This window comes from Rousettus aegyptiacus, unplaced genomic scaffold (assembly GCF_014176215.1).
Source record: "Rousettus aegyptiacus isolate mRouAeg1 unplaced genomic scaffold, mRouAeg1.p scaffold_m13_p_8, whole genome shotgun sequence".
NCBI lineage: Eukaryota > Metazoa > Chordata > Mammalia > Chiroptera > Pteropodidae > Rousettus > Rousettus aegyptiacus.
Genome location: NW_023416311.1, coordinates 47750942 through 47773287, shown reverse-complemented (window position 1 = coordinate 47773287; position 22346 = coordinate 47750942). Strand labels below are relative to the sequence as shown.

General features: G+C 33.2%; 1 pseudogene; it reads left to right on the top strand.

The window, feature by feature from the left end:
• Positions 1–236: 236 nt before the first annotated feature.
• LOC118607208 lies at positions 237–355 on the top strand (annotated as a pseudogene).
• The last annotated feature ends 21991 nt before the right edge of the window (positions 356–22346 follow it).

The window sequence follows — 22346 nt, the reverse complement described above, 5'->3', positions numbered from 1 at the left end:
ATACAATTATTACATAAAGGATGGCTGATCACAAAACCAAAATATTCAGAGTTGGGTATTTGGCAGAAGATTTCTTGAAGATAAATGAAATGAGTCAGACATTTCAAGGGGACAACAAAATTGACATATTTGTTCCCAGTGATACAATTTGAACCTTCATACAAATACTAAAAATTTTGGAAATTTTTTATTTTTCACCATTTTGTAATAAATTATTTCAGAATTTGCAAAAGTTGGTCTGTGGCCATGCTACCCTGAACAAGCCCGATCCTATCTGATCTCGGAAGCTAAGCAGGGTTGGGCCTGGTTAGTATTTGGATGGGAGATCACCTAGGAAGACCAGGGGCTGTAGGCATAAAAAATAAAAAAATAAGGGATTGTAAACTGACAAGGTCCTTGCAATCTGTGAAGTCAACCAAGGGTTGCCTCGCCTAAAAAAATAAAATAAAAATAAAATAAATTGGAAAAGGCATGTAACTCAATGAGCCAATATTTTCTGAAGCACGAATGCAAAATTTGGGATTAAGTATCTATTCAAAGTGTAAGACGGACCAATGAATTTTAAAGTAACTAAGTATAGCAAGTTCATGCAGTTTCAAATTCCATATTGTAACTAGCCTTTAAGAAACTTCCACTTATACTATTTGGGTGTAATATCAAAGAAGCATTTCATGATTATTTTAAAAGGTCATTAAATACTCTTGCCTTTTCCAGTTATATATCTATGTGAGGCTACATTTTTGTCATATACTTTAACCAAAAGAAAGTGTCCCAACAGATTGAATGTAAAAGCAAATAGAAGAATTGAGTTATTCTCTTAAAACTATACATAGAAAAGATTTGTAAAATCTATAATACCTTTTTCCATAATTTTTTAAAACATGTTTTCTTTTTATAAAACGTAACACATTTATATTAACATAATGATTTCACATTTATTTTTTCACATTTATATTAACATGTAATGGTTTATTATTATGTTTAAAGAAATTCATTAAATATATTTTTCGATTTCTCAGTTCCGTTTTTTAATTTAAATTAAATATTATATCCACCCATGGCAGCTGGCAAAATAGAAGTACATGACCAGAGCATTTGACTTGTGAGAAATTTATGTAAGATGTAGGTACAAAACTTGATAGGATAAAGTTTACAAAGAGACTGTTACGATATACTAAACAAATTGATTTCTTAAATAAAAATGACATATTCAGAAGTTTCAGGAAAGTAACTCCTTTGGCCACTTGAGACATTGAAAGGAGAAAACTGAAAGCATGGAAACAAATAAATGACTACAGCAATCTAGAGGAAAGATGACTTGGCACTGGACCAAGTCAGCATCAGCATGGAAAGAAAGAAGGATTACATCCAATAATATTGGATATTTATGAGATAAAGTCTTCAGAAATGATTTAACAGCAAATTGTTTATAGTAGATGGGGAAGAAGGAAGTTTAGTGAAGCTTGTTCAACTGGGAAGGTGGAGATAATAGTTGAAATATAAAATACAAGACATGGTCTATTTGAGTGACTAAATAAAGATAGGTTTAAAATATGCTGAACTTGAAAAGATGATGGGATAATCAGAAAAGTAAAGTAGGTGAACATAGGTTTATTTCTGATATCCCAAGGGAAGATCTGAATTTGGAAGAAAGCAATTAGAAGTCATTAGGATACAGTAGCAGTTACAGGCATGAAAATGATTAAGATGACCAAAGGGAAATTTGTAGATTAAGAAAAGCACTAAAGTCAAAACTCCACACACTAGCAACATACATGCTCTTTACAAAAAACAAACAAACAAACAAACAAACAACACAATAATTGCTCGCATAGCCCGAAGGGCATGTACTCAAAAAGTTTGCAAAATGAGGTAAATTTTTTCAAAGTCAATCTGATTTAAATCCTCTTTAAGAATAAAATGGCATTTTATCCAAATAGGCAATATAAATTTTGCCCATTCTTTAGAAAAAAGTTATTCTTTTTCTTTTTATTTTTTTTAACCCTCTTTCTTTGCTTCAGTGCTAAGGACACTTAATAGACTTTATCTACATTGATATGAACAGTTCTCCCCAGAAGCCTGTTAATATGCGGTCTCTGGATGGAATCCTCTGTGATCCTTGGAAAAAAGATTCCTCAGACCTGCCTCAAACCAGCTGAATTTGTTCTAGGATTTCAACATGATGGAAAGTTGAAAAAAGTTCAAGAACCGCTGCTTTAGATAGTCATTGTTGTGATTTTACTCATAGATATCCTATCTACATTTTAATACTTTATAAGTAGGGTGGGTATAGATTTTTAAAAAATTAAACTTATTGGGGTAACACTGGTTAACAACATTATATAAGCTTCAGGTATACAATATTATAATACATCATCTGTATATTCTGTTGTGACCAAATCATATGCTTCCTCTTTGTGACTTCTGTCATATTTTAAATTTATTTCAGTTTATATGTCTTTTGACTTCCTCTATAAGATGTACCAGTATAACATGTTTTACTCATTCTTATAAGTTTGTTTCCCCTAGAAAATAGAATCTGAGATATATATGTATTTTTTTGTGGTTTATTGGAGAGTACTCTAGGAACTTTCTGCATGAGAAGGAGAAAACAGGTTTGAGGAGAGGAGAAATTGAAATGCAATAAAGTTACAACAAAGACCTCAGTTGTCCCATGAAATGAAAAAGAGCAAGGAGGGACTTGCAGTTGCTGAAATAATGGGACTGGTGATTTCTACCCCCATTTCACTAGTCACTGGATTTGGGAAACTCCCAGGAAGCATGTATAACTTTTTGACAGGCAGCCAATATTATCAGCCATGGCCAATTCCCAGGAAGGGAATATACTGTGAATTATCAATAGATAAAAACCCTGGCTGTAGCTAAAAATGGTGCCTCAGTCCTAAAGGTAAGGTCTGAACAAAAAAACTACATAATTCATTACAGCATTAACAGAAAAAAAAGTTAATTTGTAGACTGTTCATCTTCATAGACATACTCATTCATTTCTTATAAAAGTATAGCTCAAGAAATTTCTTCCTGAAACTCTGGTTAATACAAGAAAAAAATAATTAAAGATGGAAAGAAGGAAGAGTTTAGAGGACAAAGGAGATCATATAGAAAAAAAGATGTTAAAGGAGAAAAACTCACAGAAATTGTAAAATTTATCTAGAGTCCTCTTTTATCCATCTTGAGAGCAGAGAGTATATGTTTGTCAGCTTAAGATTCCTAAGAGTTTGTCATAATTTTTGATAAAAAGTAAATCAAAAATATTACAGATTATAACTTCTCAAGGAAAATGTATTTCAAAATCTGATTTTATTCAATATGAGTATTTCAAAAGTAATATGTGCAGATGAGAAAATCATTAGATGCTCAAAGTATAGAGGATGCTTTTTCATGAGTATTATGTTGCATAATATTTTCTGCTTTTCAAGATTTGACATGTCTGCTTCATTTAAGCATTGGTTGCCAAATTTAGTGATATTTGTATATACAGATATATTCATTAGTATTTTCATTTATTCAGTAACTCAATAAACATATGGTAACTGCTGTGAGTAAAGCTCTACATTGGGTTCTGGCGATCTAACAATGCAGTAAACAGACATAGGCTCCAAACTCCCCACTGAAATTGCAGTGATTTTAAATTATTACCGACTGATATTTTTGTATGACTAAGTGAAAATGAATTACCAGAGATGTAAAATAGAAATACATGACCAAACTATTTATTGTTACATTTATCAAATGTAAGATTAATCTGTTAAATTGCTTTTTAAAAGTATCTAGCCACTTACTTTTAATCTGTTTACTCATTTCATTTTAGACTAGTAAAAATTTGTGGATTGGCAATGGGTCATAGATTACAGTTATAGTAAGACTGTTCCATAAAACATGGCTAATTTGAACAAAGATGGGGATCCTGACCAATAAACTGCCAATTACAATCGAATATGTTCAGCGTACTGAATAGACACTGAAGCAGACATTTGCTGCCAAAGGAATATGACTGGAGGAAGTGGTAGTTGATATAAATGCTAAAGAAAAAGAACTGTGCATATATTCAGAAGAGAAAATTGAAGGAATCAGCAAGATCAGATTCATACAGGATGTCACTAGCCCTGTTTTGGAGTTTGGATTTGTGTTAGATCAAAGAAGAAATTTAAGGATGAGGTAACAAAATATATGAATATTCGCTGGAAATGTTTGGGGTAGTAAGTAGCATTTCTAGGAAAGACTGTATTTCTGTTTCAATCAATAAGATGAATGATAGTACTAGAGGCCAGAATAGAAAATTCAAAAGCAATCTCTCACAGAAGAAGATGCTGAGTGTAGTTTTGGACAGGTTAAGTTGAATCGCCTTTGAGATATCCTAGTTGAGCTGTATAATATTCACTTTAAAGTATAAGTCTAAAGCTTAGGAGGTATTTAACTAGAGTTACAGCTAAACATTTTATCAACTTAAATGTGCTAAGGGAGCAATTGAGATTACCAAGGAAGAATATACCCAGTAAAAAGAGAAAAGGGTCTGAGAAGACAAAAAGTTTGACAAAGACAATTCAAAGTATTAGTATTTTCTACTTAAAAAGAACACGATCAATTACTAAGCACTAGATTTTCAGAATATATAGAAGAAACACTTAAAAGCTTCATAAAAAATGCAATTTGAATATTTTAGGATAAAATTCATAAACTGAAGGGGCGCTAAGTTTCTGGAATAAATAACAAAATTAAAATATTTAGCCTTGATTAAATTAGGAAAAGGAGTCCAAAAAAGTTTATTTCTATTGCTTCTTTTGACAATTCCAACATAAAGCATTTGGGTAGCTAAATGCTGTGCTTACCTTCTCTCAAAACCACATCAAAACTGCAACTACAGAACTATTATCATTTGGAGTTGACTAAAGTCTAGCTAAAAAGTCCTACAACTGGGAACACACATAAGAGGGCAACTGAAGACTGGAGGGGCAAAGATGCAGAATAGGCTTGTCCCACATCTGTAAGTGGCAGTTAAAAATTGAGAATAATATCTCAGCTATGGAGATCTCCCCAGAGGAGTGAAGGTTCCCTGCTCCCCCGCCCCTCCACATACCTGGTTCCCTACCTCAGTGTCTCAGTGTTGGGAAGATAGGTCCCCAGAATCCTGTCTGTGAAAACTAATGGAGATTGTGGCTAAGCGATGGTGACTGGAGCCACAGACATTACTCTTAAGGGGTCCACGTGCAGAGTTAGTCACTGATGGACTCACTTACTCTGAGCACCAGCATTAGGGCAACAGCTTAAAAGACATCAGAGATGTACTAGAAGGAACTGAGTTGTCTGTCTGGCTTCAGGGTGAGGGCAGAAGGGGAAGCTTTATCTCAGACAGAAGTGCTGGCAGAATCCACTGTTTCTTTGTTGAACCCTTTCTCCTTCTGGTATGCAAATGCAGACAGTTTTCATGTCTGAGTCTCCATCAACCTGGCCAACACTGGTTGCCTTGCCCTGGTGATTCCCCAAGACCTTGCCCCACCCAACTTGGGGGATCTACCCAAGCCACTTCCACTGGATTTTTCATACAAATGGCCTATTTTGTCTCAAAGGTTCACAAAACCTAAACAAGCAGCATCTGGCCTCAGCATGACCCGTACTTCTTGCTGAGCAGCCTCAAGCTCAGCACCAGCAGCAGCTGACCTCAGTTCAGGCTTGGCCTCTCGAGGCACCTCCAAGTGCAGCGTGGGTGGCAGTCATCTGTGGATTGCTATAATGGCTTGTGCTAGATAGCCCCCAAGCAAGGCACAGGCTGTGGCTGAACTTAGCCTGTAGCAGGGACCATCCCAGGAGGCCCCAGGGCTGGTACACCCAGTACTGGCTTCAGACTGAGACAGAGCACCAACAGTAGCTGCATCTGAGTATAACAAAAAACTTCCCCAACCTGGTAAAGGAAATAGACATATAAGCTCAAAAGCACAGAGGTTCTCAAATAAGATGTACCCAAAGAGGCTCACATCATAATTAAAATACCAAAGGTTAAATTAAAAACCAAGAGAGAATCTTCAAAAGCAAGAGAAAACATTTAGTTTCCTATGAGGGAACTCCCATAAGTCTGTCAGCTGATTTCTCAACAGAAATTTGGCAGGTCAGGAGGGATTGGCACAAAATATCCAAAGTAATGAAAAGTAAGTTCCTATAACTGAGTTTACTCTACTCAGCAAAGCTATCATTAAGAATTGAAGGATAGATAAAGAGCCTCAGGCTCAAGAAAAAGCTAAAGAACTTCATCAACACCAAACCAGTATTACAGGAAATGTAGGAAGGATTTCTTTAAAAAGAAGAAAAAAGAAAAAGATGAAAAATATGAATAATAAAGTGGTGATAACTGCATATTTATTAAAAATTACTTTAAATATAAACAGATTAAATGCTCTAATCAAAAGATAGGGTGGCCAAAGGGATAAGCAAACAAGACCTTTACATATGCTTCCTACAAGAGACTCATTTCACATCAAAAGACACACACAGACTGAAAGTAAAGGGATAGAAAATGACATTTTATGAAAATGTAAACAAACAAACAAAAAAGCTCGGGTAGCAATACTTTAGGTCAGACAACATAGACTTTAGGACAAAGGTTTAAAAAGAGACAAGGACCCAGTAATCCTACTTCTGGGTATTTATTCGAAGAAACCTAAAATATTACTTTGAAGGGACCTGTGTTTCCATATGTTCATTGCAGCATTATTTACAGTAGCTAAGATATGGAAGAAACCTGGGTGTCCATCAATGGATAAATAAATAAAGAAGAGGTAGTAAACATATACAATGGAATATTACTCAGCCATAAAAAAAAAACTTGCTATCTGCAACAATATGGATGGACCTAGAGTGTATTGTGCTGAGTGAAGTAAGTCAGAGAAAGACAAATGCCATATGATTTCACATACATGTGGAATCTAAAGAAAAAAAAATAAATGAATAAAACAGAAACAAACTTATGAATGCAGAGAACATTTAGATGGTTTCCAGATAGGAGAGGGGTTGAGAATGTGGGTGACAATGGGGACGGGATTAAGAAGTACAAATTGGTAGTTATAAAATAGTCACGGGGATATGAAGTATAGCATAAGAAATATAGTCAGTAATAGTTTAATAACTATGTATGGTATCAGATGGTTACTAGAGTGATCACTTAATAAGTTATATAAATGTGTAATCACCATGCTGTACACCTGTACAATATTGTATGCCACCTGTAATTGAGAAATAAAAAAAAAAAAAGAAAAATAATACAGCATCTGTTTTTAATTAATGATTTGCAAGGAGAGAAGAGTAGCTTTATTCAGTGGTAACTTGTCACTTGGGGACTTTCAAATGTAATACGCTTACTTCAACACCCCACATATCCATAAACCATTAAGATTCTGACATGTTAACTACAAATGATTGTGGTAGTAGTATTGGACTCATTTTCTTTCTGTAGTAATATTTTTTAAAATAGCAATTGGATTCAATGTGGGAGAGGTTAAGAAATGCTCCTTGTTGCATAAAACTCAATAGCAAAAAAAAAAAAAAAATCTGATGAAAAAATGGGCAAAGGTCCTGAATAGATGTTTTTCCAAGGACACACAAGTAGCCAACAGATTCATGAAAAGATGCTGAACATCACTAATCGTCAGAGAAATGCAAATCAAAAACACAATGAGATTTCACACCTATTAGAATGCCTATTATCCAAAAAAATCACAATGTAAAACAAAACAAAACAAAAAACCATGGGCAACACATGCTGGTGAGGATATGAGAAAAAAAATGAATGCTTCTAAATTGTCGGTGGAGTTGAAATTAGTGCAGTCATTGTGGGAAACCGTATGGTGTTTTCTCAAAAAAATTTTTAAAAAAATGGAATTAGCATACAATCAGAAATCCAACTCTGGTTATATAACCAAAGGAAATAAAATCAGTATTTTGAAGAGATATCTGCACCTCCCTGTTTATTGCAGCATTATTCATAGCAGTCAAGATATGAAAACAACTTAAGTGTCCATTGACAGATAAACAGATAAAGAAAATACAATATATATGTACAATAAAATATTACTCAGCCATTAAAAAGAAGGAAGTCCTGTCATTTGTGATCAGATGGATGAAATAAGTCAGACAGAGAATGAATCTATATGTAGAATCTAAGAGAAAGAGAAGAAAATGGTGGTGGGGGACCTGGATATGGCAGCTAAGTGGTGGGGGGCGGAATATGGAGGTGGTTATGACTACAATGGAGAAGAAATTATAGAAGTGGAAATTACAATGATTTTGGAAATTATAACCAGCAACCTTCTACATATGGGTAAATACAAAGTAGAAATTTTGGTGGTAGCTAGAACATGGGGGGATCATATGATAGGAGAAACTATGGTTCTAAAGGAAGTGGGGGACATGGAGGTTATGGAGGGAGAAACTGATATTTTGCATCTTCCAAGGGCTTTTCTGTATAAATAGGAGAGGATGAGAGTCTAGTGGTAACAGAACAACTTCAGGTTATCGAAATAACAATATTAAGAAAACTCTTATCTCAGTCATGCATAAACATGTAGAGATATGGCAAAAGACAGGAAAGCAGATTCAGAGGGCCATTTTGTGAATGGACTGGATTATTTAATAACATTACCTTACTATGGAGGAAGGAGTATAAGAAAATATGCCTTTGAGATAGTTTCTTAGCTTTTAAAATTTTTTTCCTCATGATCTTTTTAAGAATGTAGAAGCATTCCTTCTATGATAATGTTAAATTCTTAAGTTCCAGGTGACATGTGAAATCTTTTTAAAGATTTTCCTCGAAGTTTTGAAAAGCTATTAGCCAGGATCATGGTGTAATAAGACATACATTTTTCCTTTTAAAGATTTTAAGTGTCTGGTAGAGTTAAGATGCCATTGTACATTTATGATTTAGTAAAATAATTCTAAAGGAATAAAAATTGAAAAGTTGTACCCATATAAACAGAGTAAATTGGTGTTTGCCAGGGGATGGGAATTGGAAGAAATGGCAAGATGTTGGTCAAAGTGTACAAAATTAGAATTATAAGATGAATACATTCTGGTGATCTATTGTTCAGTATGGTGATTATAGGATTGTTTACTTAACAGTTGCTAAGAGAGTAGACCTTAAATGTTCTCATTCCACACCCCTTCCCCACACCCAAATGGTAACTATGTGAGGTAATAGATGTGTTGGGTAAATTTACTACAGTAATAATTTTTGAAATATATACATATATTAAACCATCACATTGTGTACCTTAACTAACACAATATGTCATGAATATTCTTTATACTTACCCTACCCATTAAAATCATTCAATCCTTCATTGATATGTAAAAAATCTATTATATGCAAAGCATTGAGCTAAAAGAACAGCTATGAATATAAAGTTTTCCCCAAACTAAAAGCTAACAGTGAACTTGAAAAAATGCTATTATGGAAAACATATGCTAGTAAATATCTTGCCTGAACAGAATTTGAAAAAATGCTACTTATGGAAAACATATGCCAGTTAATATCTTGCCTGAAAAGGACACTATTCTAAGGACAAACTTCTAAGCACTTAATTTGCAATAGAAATATTGATTTATTCATTCTATGGCAATTTATATAATTAGAGAAAAAGTTATCATAGGATTAGATTTTGTTTCTTTTATTTCTTGGACTTCATATAGAATTTTCTTAAAATATTTAACAACATATGTATGTGTGTGTGTGTATGTGAGTAAATGAAAATAAGAAAAAGTGATAATCTGAATTTATATCTGGCTGGCATGTGCTCTAAATTTTGTTCATAGATTATCTAAAACCACTAAAAATACTATTAGAATATTCAATGAATAATTAGCATCTTTTCTCATCGAAGAAATATTATAACATTTTTTTATGAACTCTAATTTAAAGCAAGAATAGAGTCATACCAATTTATAACATATATCACTTATGTAATGTGGCATGGTGTTTAAACAAAAAGAGTTTAGAGTGAGCAGGAAGAAGCATCAATATTTTAGCGTAAAATTTAAATAGTTTTTCTATTATTTGTTCATGTAGCAGTAGAAAATAATTACAGTGCCATTTTCAATAATAATAATAGTGAAAAATGCTTGAGTCCATATTGTGTGCCATGTATCATATAAAACAGTATACATGTCTCGTCCTATTCAATCTTCACAGCAATTTTAGGAGACACATACTATTATTATCTTCCAAAGAGGAGGAATAGGCAATTTAGAGAGATAGGGTAACAATTAGCAATGGAAGAAATGACATTTGAACCTAAGCAATCCACATAATTTAACCATTATGCTAATTAACTTCTACCTACTGAATATGTATTTAGTAGTGAAGAGTTATCTGGGATCCTCTAATGTCTACACTTAGCCACTGAAAATTTTAAGTCAGTGCCATCTAGTAAATACAGGTATTTATAATCACACTTCTCTCTAGGAAGATAAAGGTTCAATCAATAACATCAATATATAGGAATTAAATTGAAAATTCCAGGATATGCTGACAGCAGGAGTTTTGAAGTATATTGTTTTGTTTTGTTACCTGGTTTGTCTTTCTGTAGTTGTTTTTATGGTATGATCCTAGTTGGAGTAACAAGTGCTCTTCTAGTAGGGGTTACTAAGCTTAACATTTAAGCTTGTTTTTTTGTTTTTTTGTTTTTTTTTTTAAATGTACAACTAGTCAACTATTAAATAAATGATCAAGACCTACTAAAATTGAGAAAGGATGTAATATAAGTGCATTTTATTTGTTTAGTTTGGATTCAACTAAGAAATCTATTGTGGTTGGCTATAGTTTTCAGTTGTTGCTATTCTTGATTATAATTATAGATTAGTGTTATTTTGCCTTCACAATCAGCACACTAATTTGTTGTAAATTTGGTTAATTATAAAGCGATGCATATTTCCATTAACAATCTTTTTAGAAGCTTATTTTTTTTTTTAAAAAAAAGGGGCTTTTAAGTATATGCATTGTGGTTCAAATATGAATGATTCAAATCTCTTGCTAAATAATAGCAATTACAATTTTAAAATGGCATGCTTGTACAGTGACACTTCACAGGAAAGTAGTAGCAGATATGTCAGAAGCTCCTCTTAAGAAGACTTCATCAGAAACGTCTTAAGAATAACCTACCAGCACAAACTGTTTGACCACCTAATTGTTCTTAAAAAAATTAAAGATAGAATATTTAAAACTTATTCTAATTTAATTTCTATATTTAACGTATACCATACTTCCTTCCAAAAATGATGTAAGATAGAATATACATGCATAATAAAGTTGGTATAACATAATTTAAATGTAATATTAGAGTCAAGGAAAGAAAGCATTCTGACAATATTTAATATAATTATCAAAACATCAAACTAAGCTTGAGAATGCACTCTTGATTTTGAAAATGATATTAAGAACCATATCTTGCCCAGAAATGGAGATTTTTTTCAATTAGTTCACTTGTGCAGTCTATAGCTTTTATAAATAGTAATATTTTAAATAATGATTTATATGATACAACATTAATTTGCATAACAACTCCTCCTCAACAATTAGAAATATATAAAACTTATTTAAAAACTATCTTTGAGTGTCATTGCCAAGAAATATTACATATCTGTGGGTTGATTATTTCATTGCACTTGTGAGAAAAATAGTGAGAAATTTCAAGTTGAAGGATTTCACTACTTAAAAGATCAATTATACTAAATTCTTAGTTGAAAATTTTATACTGTTGTAGTAATCTTTAATTCTTTGACTAATTGCAAATAATTTTTTTCTTATGTATTTGGATTTTTTAGTTAACTGTCATATATATTTTTCTAGTTTTCTGTTACCTGTTTGGTGTTCAATTATTTTTATATTTAAAGCCATAAAATTTATATATTAATACTTTTTCTGTTATACTTGTTTTGCATGTTTTTCAGTGTAATTGAAAATTTTGATTTTTAAAATAATTCTGTATGTAGAACTTGTTTGAAAGGTGTAAAAGCTCTTGTCCTTTCTCTTTGAAATTTCTTCCATTGCTTTTGTACTTAGAGGGCCTCATTTTATCCAATGATCAGTAAAATATTTCCTTTCACTTTTAATTCACTACTTATTTCTCCTGGAATAATGTGATCCATGCTGACACCAGAAAGTTCTTTCAAACCACATAACCATCAGTGAACCTGGGCATAGATCTATCAGAATAGAGAAAGACAGAGGATGTAACAGGTCCTGGAGAATGCTGCTCTTGCCGAGTTGTTCACCAATTCTTTGGTCGCTACTCAGGAAAAGGGCCAGGAGAGAGGGCTATGGGCACAATCCTGACTCAGGAAACTCAAGAATTTGCATAACAACTTACATGAAAAGATTTAGATATTTTAAGTGTATGACAGTACTGATGTCCACTAGCATATCATTAGCCTTGGCTGAGAGCATAGGTTCTAACTGTATTTATGCTTTCCATATAGAAATTATTCACATCAAATAATTTGATCAAAATATCCATTTTCCTTGGTTTTAATTAGTGAGGAAAATGACTCAGTTTATTCTACTATTAGTTTTTGAGGGTTTTGTTTTTGTTGTTTTACGTGTGTGTGTGTATCTATATAATTTTTTTCATTTTTTGTTTGCTTGTTTTTCCCATGCCCAGGCATACTGGTACATGTTTGTTTGTTTGCTTGTTTGTTTTTGGATATTAACATTACAGAAAAATAGACTAAGTTTCCTATAGTTGTAGGTTCTCTATTGTTTCTTTCATTCTTTTGAAGGAAAGCAAAAATAGGAAAATGATAAGTCTGAAACCTATGAACTTCCTTTTTCTGAAGGATTAGCCCCATCTTGAACATACCACTGAGGGAGGGAAGTTTGGGCAATGAGTTAAGTAAAGTAGGATTTTATTAATCTATATTAACATTTAAATGGAACATAGTGTTGAGCAAGTTATTTAATTTCCTACGCTTTAGTGTTTGCACCAAGAAAATAAGGATAATAATGATTTTGAAGAGTTTTTGTAAGTATATGTGTGTAACATTTATTTAATGCCATTTCTAATCTATTCTACCCCAAAGAGTAGGCATTATATATATTGTATAATGAGTGTGCATGTGTATATATGTATGTTTTGTATAATATACACACTTGCATTCTATATACACATTGCATTATCATGGTCCAAAAGATTGCATGATAAAGTTAGGGTCACACTTTTTCATAGGAAATTTATCATTGTACCCAGAAGTACCTTAACTTCCCCAAAGTTCTACCAGTAATGTCCAAACTAGAATTCTAGACAATAAAGGAAAAAATACCACTGTATTCAAAGAGGCCCGTCAATGAATTTAATCTCCTCCATGGATTTCCCTTACATTCCTCAAAAGAGGAATTCACTAAGGAAGATTGTAGCTTTCCTAAATAAACTTAATTAAAGGGGGAGGGATGGCTATCAAAAGCTTTAAAAAAATTAATGAACTTTAGGATACTGGTTTTTCAAAATTCTAGAGCATTTTTCATATTTCTTTCAGAAAGAACATGGTCACAGCATGACTTACTTCCCTAAAAGTCAACAGATATTAATAGATAATTTTATATAAAATATATTTTAGATATTTTAAGCATTAGAATTGAGAATTCCTGGTGTGTTAGTTTGTGATGCAAGCTGCAGCATAAAATACCTCTGTTTGCGATATCATTATACTGAAAATCCAGATTTCTAGTCATTTGGTGATATGCATGTATGTGAAATTCTACTAAAATCATTAAATATATTGTTACCTGTATCCCCAACACATTGAGAATTTTTTAATTAGAACTTGTTTTTACATTCTTCAAAGTTTGTATTATAACAGCACCTTTATACTATGATACTAAGCTTTGAATGTTTAACTACATATTTCCACCGGAAGAGATTATACAATACTGAGCACAGGATTTATGCATCCAACTCCCTCACTGCATTTGAGCATCATTCGGTGTAGTGAAATACTACAGTTGCTTAGGTTGAGCTGTGTCAAACTGTTACCATTGGGGCCATTAGAGTTCAGTGTCACCTCAATGGCAGTGGGGAGAGAGAGGGATAAAGACAGCACAGAAGTGCAGTTAGCATTTTTCTTCGGTTCTTCCTCATTGACACAGTGAAGAATCACAGGTCAGTGAGATTTAGAAAAGATTTATTAAAAGTATATTTTAGAAAGACAAACAATGCTCCAAGGAGGCACAGGGTCCCAGTGAAGAGCTGTAACAGAGTGCTGTAACCACAATAACCAATACGAAGGGGACACGAAAAGGCCACAAAAGCCACACAAAAGGGCAAAAATGACCCAGAAATGGGAATGCCTGCATTATATTTGGGCTGTGATGGGTGGTTCCAAAGGCATTCCTAGGTGATTGGCAAGTGAGGTCATTTTGATTGACACCTGTCTGCTATATAACTCTTTGCCTAGTGTGCATGTGCTTTCTCAGATTTCTTCTACCATTGGAATCTTCTTTGGGCAGTCTCTAGGCTGGGCCCATATTCCTTTGTTTCCCCTGCCACTCATGTCTGACTAGCTACCTAACAAAACCAAAAACAAGAGTAATAAGTGAACACTAGAGTATATGCTTAGAGAAAATTGGGAATTATTAATTTTTAATACTTTCCTAGAGATGTTCTGAAATCACTCTTTTTAAGAAGTTATTGTATGTTGACTCTAATATTCAAATTGTATTCTATAAGTTTGCTTTTTTTTCTATTTTAGCTAGTTGCCTTTGTCTAAGATAAATATGTAAACAAATTCTTATCTTTACATTTTAAAAATTATTTTTCTCCCTGGGATAGCTTTTGATAGCTGCTTTGTATTAATTTCCCTATGCCATTAAAGTTTTATATTCTTCCTCTATTCCTTTCTGGTTAATTGCTGAGGATTTTCCCAAATTCAACAAAACACTAAGGTTTTATCAAATAACAATTACTTATTGTTTATTTCAAAGAAATTAATGTGGTATGAACATAATAGGTCCAAAAATTAAATTTAAATTATATTTCTACATGCTTAGTAGATATCTATGGCCCACAGATTTCACCTACATTTCTAGTCTAATTGCATAGGATATGATCATGACACATCTGCCTCTCAGAATTGTCCAGGTGTCTTGATGATTTTTATTTCTCACATGTGATCACACAGTCAATTCCAGGGATAGTGTGTTTTTAAGATGAAGCTGAGGTATTTAGGATATTATCAAATTTGCTTTAGCAACTTGCCATATAGGAAAAGGAAGTAAGAGAAATATATGTTTATAATTGTTGAGGTTATGCAAGATGAGTATGTAAGGTTTTTTATAATCTTTTTTCTACTTTTATATATGTTTAAATGTCATCGTTGTGAAAAAAGAATAAAGCAAAACCTATCCAAGTAAAATGGGGTTTATAAAAAAAACTTACCATAAATTAAAGGAAATACATATGAAAAATATCGAGAGCAGTGAAAACATTTATAAACTTTAAATGCATTAGAGGATTCAACATGCTAAATCTATGGGTTGTGTTAAGTATCTGAAGTAAGCCTGTCAAAGATGGTTTCAAACATCATAGAAACTGTTACAACAAAAAATGCTGCAAAAATTAACACATTTAAATTACATGATCTATTTATTACATCATTTAGTTGGCAAATATGAAATCATGAAATATAGTAAATCTCTACATTTGTTTGTCTTGAGAGAAAGGAAGTATATTGAGGGGAGAGGTAGATATAGAATTAAAATAAGAATGACAGTGCCATGACTTAGCAAAGAAAAATAATAAATTAATATTTATTCATTTCGAAGTTAAGAAATATGTATAACATTGGGCATAAAAATAATCTTAGATCAAGGTCTTAGAATAATTCATTATCAATTAGAATTCAATGTAAATATGAATTCCTTAAGTATGTTCTCAGTCTATAAGATTTTATAAGTAGAAAGTAAATATTATTTGTTTTTGTTGTTATTTTTTGAACATTTTACCTGGATTGGTTAAACAGTTTTTGCTCTGATCTACCCTACTTGAAAAAGGGCTTTACTGAAGTTAAAAATAAGTAGTCTTCTTTTCTTTTAAAACTCTCCAAAACCCAAAACACCAACACAATTGTCACCACTGGGGTGGGGTGAAATCTGGGGTTATCCCAGCAGCCTCGTGGAGAAGGAGGTGAATAGTGGAGTATGGTGAATGGTGGCGTTGTTCCTCAGTTTTTCCCCACTGCCACAGTAAAGAATTACAGGTCAGAGAGATTTAGAAAAAGTAAGATTTATTTAAAGGACATTTTAAGAAGAGAGGGGCCACCCTAAGGAAGGCTGCAGCCCCAGGGAATTTAGGAGGTAAAAAATAAGATAGTACACCCCAAAGGGAAGGGCGGATTTCCAACCAGGAATGCTGCAACAATGCAGAGATGGGAAGGCATGTTTATATTTAGGCCGTGATGAGAGGGCCTACATTACTCATATGTGAGGTCACCTTGACTGTCAGTTGGCTGCTATATAACTTTATGCCTACTGCACATGTGCTTACCCAGACTTTAGTCTCTTAGAGTTAGATTCATGAACTTCCAGGCATAGTCATGATATTATAATGATGGTATAATGAGGCTGAAGTTAGGGGCAGAACTTTCAGTGCATGTGTTTCGTAGCTGGTTTATGCCCACAGCTTTATGGCCTTTGTACTCTCGGATTTGGGGTAATTCGTAAGCCTAAAAGGGAAATATTTCTGGGAGGTGCTTAAGAAAGGTCTCTAAGGGATGTTTCTATGGTTACAGAGCTGGGCCTTGGCTCTCATCACTCATGCCTAACTACCTAACACACATATATCCACCACATTTTTTTTTTTCTGCCAAGCATTAGATACTGGATCTCTCCAACTAAACGAATTATCTACTTTAATAGTAACATTATTTGAGCAGTTTTTACATAAGTATGACAATGATTTTGTCTTTCTTTTTTCTTTTTCTTTTTTTTTCTTTTTTTAAGTTTAAATTGTGTGGTTCTCTCCCAGTCGAATACTTTAGAATAATCTCTGCAGTGTCATCAAAGATCTTAAAGGGGGCTAATTTGTTTCAGAGGCTTATAGTTCCTTTCTCCTAAAGGAACCTCGAGGCTTCAGAAAACCACATGCATTTCAACCACTTTAAATAGCCATAAGAAAAAGATTCAAAAGTTATGAAGGAGAATAGAGAGGATCTTTCCTGGGAGGAGCCTCAATAAACCCAGTCTCTTTTCTCTCTTTCTCTCTCTCTCTCTTTTTTTTTTTTTTTTTTTTATCTAATGAAAAATACTAGAGTCAAATTTGAAATATAATGTCTTTTGGTTCCACAGATTTGCACTTTCAGTGGTATAATGTGTGGATTTCAATGCTTTTTTTTAAAAAAAGATCTAGATGCCTTGACTTAAACAATTATTAAAAGATTTCCTGAATAAAATACATATATGTGATGCCACAACAGTTTTAAATTATATTCACTTTTCAAACACATTATTTAAAAAGCTTATAAATTTAGAAGCAAAAATCTTTTTAATGTCATTCTTGCTTTGGAGAAAAAATGATTTATAATTCTTATAAATTCAGCATTAATCTCCAAGTTCATTAATCCAACACTTTTAGTCTTTCAAGCTAGTCAACACTTGTTTACTTCATTTTCTTTCTTTTTTACTTTATTAAGAAGAAAATTAGTTTACCCATTGAATTATTTTCATAAATAGGCATTATTAAGGCACTTATTTCAGAATTTACTTTGAGACATTTCTTTAATCCAGACAAATTTTCACTCCCAAATTCTTATAAATCAGTTGCTCTGCATCTTTCATTTTTGATGATAAAAAAAGTATTTTTCCATGACACATTTTTCTAAAAGTTTAAAATACAACACAGCTTAAATCTAAAAAGGCAAAAATAGCAAGAAGAGATTTAGGTGTTTTCCACTAAGAGAAATGATAATAGTGAGATGTTCAATTAGGAAGCGAAAATCAAGACAAAACAAAATTTTATAAAAGTTTTCTATTTTTTTCTAAGTCCATGCTACCCTGTACAAACCCTATCCCGTCTGATCTCAGGAGCTAAGCAGGGTCAAGCTTGGTTAATACTTGGATGAGAGACTACCTAGGAAGACCAGGTGCTATAGGTGTAAAAATAAAAAATTAAAAATTAAAAAATAAGAAATTGTAAGCTGACAAGGTCGTTGCAATTTGTGAGGTCAAAAAAATGAGTTTTCTACTTTTTATTTCATTGCTATTATTTGTCACCTGACTATCTGTTGTATAAGGCCTTTGTCAGTTAACACAGAGGACTTAACTAATTGTCTTTTTGTCTAATTATCCGGTTTAACAGCAACCTATTTTAGTAAAAAAGAACTCAAAACTTAGAATGGATGGACAAATTTAATACTTCTGCAACTTACTAACGGGTGATCTGTTTATTATATTTAGAACTCAATCATAAATACATATTATGTGGTGCCACATCCTATGTTAACTTTCAATAAGATACAGTCAAATCCCTTAAAGAACTCACAAGATATAGCAGTTAGCTATACAAACTATTCAATTATGGCATGGTAAAAATAAAATCCTTACTAGAATCAAGGGTAGATAAGAGAGTGCTTGAGTTATATGATGTTCATTTTTTTTTTCATTAAAAGTAAAAATAGTCAGCACTGCACCATGAAAAATTCCAAGAATTATTATGGGAGTAAAAACAAAATGCGATTTTATGTAAAAGTCCATTGTTAACAAAAAACAGTACCCATGTATTACAATTTATTAGTGACTTTTAGAGTATGGACTTGTTAGATAGCAAGTCAGACATGAGCAGCAAGGGGAACAAAGGAATAGGGGCCCAGCCCAGTGACTGCCCAAAGAACACCCCAATGATAGTAGAATTCAAGGTACACACATGCACACTAGACAAAGAATTATATAGCAGCCTATTATCAATCAAAATTACCTCACTTGCCAATCACCTAGGAATGCATTTTTAACTACCCAACATAGCCCATATATACTGCAGACATTCCTACTTATGGAAGCCTTTTTTGCCCTTCTGGGTTCTCTCTCATTTTGGTGGCTTTTTTGTGCTTTTGTAACCATTTTGGCCCCTTTGTGTTAGTTACAGTGTTGGGAGCATGTGCCTCGTTGGGACATTCTTTGTCTTTCTAAAATACACTTTTAATAAATCTAACTACACTCTGTGCCATGATTATCCCTCTCCCTCCCCTCTATCTTTGGGGTGACACCAAACTCTGATGGGCGACAGACTATTTACTTTTTTTTTTGTCTTGTATTCATTTTATTTTTATTCTTATTAAGTTTATTGGAGGTAACATTAGTTAATAAAAATGATATAGGTTTCAAGCATACAATTCCATAATATATCATTTGTATATTACATTGTGTGTTCACACTCAAAAGTCAAATTTCCTTCCATCACCATCTATTTGACCCCTTTACTCTTTTCTAGTTTCCTGATTTTCCATTTTGTAACCACATACAGATTTCATTTCTTTAAGACAGCTTTTTCTCTGATTCAAACAGGCTTTGCCTAGTACATTGGCATTGTGACTGACTCACTTGCTTTTTCTACCCTTATCCTTCCACCTTTGTATGCTTACTCCGTTAATCATCATATTTTAAAACATAAGGTTCTGGCCAATGTCAAATCTTTTAGGAATAAAGCCTCAGGCCTATGATCATGAGGACAATAAGCTTCAGTTATACTAAGAATAACGACCTGGCTTTAGGTGTGTTTCAGCCCCAGACCTATTGAAGAAGAACAGCCCCATCAACCATAAGACTAGACTAGATGATGCCAGGGTTGATTCTAGAACAAGAAGCAATGATCAATTACCCCAGCCCCAATGATCAATTATCCCAGTCTCATCCAAACAGCAGCACTCCTGAACCCAACTTTTTTAGTTTCCATGATGAATGATTTTGCTCCTATGTAATCATTCCCTTTGAAACACCCAGGGGGACCAGGTTTTTGGATAGAAGCTCATCTGTCTCCAGGATTTGCAACTCTCAAAAATAAACCTTTACTTTCTTTGCTGCAAAACCTTCACATAGCTCATTGGACTTAGACATGCACAGGCAGACAGACCCCTTTGTTCCAGTAACACTTTCCCTCTGGTAACCACTAAACTATTGTCCATGCCTATAAGTTTTTGTTTGTCTTGTTTGTTGTTGCTTTCAGTTTTATATCCTGCATATGAGTTAAAGCATATGGTTCTCAGCTATTGTTGTCTGACTTATTTTGTTTAGCTTGATAATCTCAAGATCCATTCTTGTGATCACAAATGATGGCATTTCATCTTTTCTTATGGCTGGGTAAGATTCCATTGTATATATATACCACAGCTTCTTTATTCAATCATCAAAGGGCACTTTCTTTGGTTGTTTCTATGTTTTGGCCACTGTCAATGCTGCAATGAATGTTTGGATGCATATATCTTTATAAATAAATTATTTCAAATTTGGGGGGTAGATACCCAGAAGAGGGATTGCTGGATCATATGGTAGATCAATTCTTAGTTTTTTGAGGACACTTCATATTGTTTTCCAAAGTGGTTGAATGAACTTACATTCCTACCAGCAGGGTCTGAGGGTTTCTTTTACCCCACAATCTCTCCTTATTTCTTGTCCTGTTGATGGTAATCATTCTAATGGGCATGAAGTGATATCCCATTGTAGTTTTGATTTGCATTCCTCTAATAGTAATGAAGTCGAACACCTTTCATATTTCTACTGGCCATTTATATGTCTTCTTGGGAGAGGTATCTGTTCAGGAACGCTGTTTATTTTTTAATGGTTTATTTTTTAATTAAATATAAACAATTATATTTAATTGTTTGTTTTTGTTGTTATTGTTCTTGTTGTTGTTAAGTTATATGAGTTCTCCACATATTTTTATATGTGCCCCTTATTGAAGGTGTTATTTGCAGATATCTTCTCCCATTTGGTTGGTGGTCTCTTTGTTTTTGATGGATTGTTTTTTGCTGTGCAGAAGCTTTTTATTTTGATATAGCTCCATTCAACTATTATTGCTGTACTTCCCTTGCTTGAGGTCAAATTCATAAAATCCTTTCTAAATCCAAAGTCCATGAATTTAGTATCTATGTTTTCTTCTATGTAATTTATTGTTTCAGATCTTATATTTAGGTCTTTGATTCATTCTGAGTTAATTTTGGTGTATGGTGACAGATAGCAATCTAGATTCGTTCTTATACATATGGCTTTCTAATTTTCTTGGCATCATTTATTAAACAGACTTTCTTTTTCTCCATTGTATGTTTTTGACTCCTTTGTCAAAAATTATTTGCCCATATATATGTGGGTTTATTTCTGAGTTCTCTATTCTGCTTCACTGTGTCTGTTTTTCTGCCAATACCATGCTGTTTTGATTACTGTCATTCTGTAGTATAATTTGAATTCAGGTAGTATGATACCTCTGGCCTTGTTCTTTTTTTTTTTTTTTTAGTATTACCTTGGCTATTTGGGGTCTTCTGTGATTCCTTAGGATTACTTATTTTTTTAAGATAAAAGAGCAAACTTGATTCACCTTACATGAGCATTCACCTGTGTTTCCACAATATAAAGACTAAATAGAGGAAGAGTCAACCTAGCAAAATGTAATGCTTCAGACTAAAAATCTTGGATTAACAAGCAATAAAAGACTCGATGAAGAATGTTGCAGCAAAAAATAAATTCTCTTTTCTAGATCTGAGTCTCCTCACATAAATTCAGATAATGCCACTTCTGCTAGCCTTAGGCAAGACTAGCTGTTGTATGTATTTGCATAGGTGATACTGTATTGAGTTGTTGGATTGATTGTTCCAGCTCCAGAATCACACTTGTTTTATGCATCTATATGGTGAGGATTGCCTCCAGGAGGAGAGAGAGACAGCAGAAATCAAATTACTGTTCCTCACTTTAAGTCTACTGCAGGCTCTGGTTGAGCTGTCACAGGAGTTTTAAAAAGGCAGGGCAAGGGGGTAAAACACATCTAACAATGGATCCAATAAATGTGAACTTCTTTCCACTGACATATAATGGTGAAATTTTAAAGCAGACAAAAAAACACCAACAACTTAGGAAAGAAAATAATGTGTAGTTTTCAGTGACATTCTATAAACACTTAAGATAATAAAAGGTAGCTGAATGTTCATAACATCCTACTACTTTAAAAGTAGAGTTTAATTCCCTAGATGAAAGTCCTTTTTCAAAAAAGTGTATTACACAGCTTGTAAATCTCCTGTGGAAATGATCAACACTCAGGTGTAGGTGGGGGTGGTGATAATAAAGTCCTGTGGATGTTGGCACTAGGATTAGAGCATTC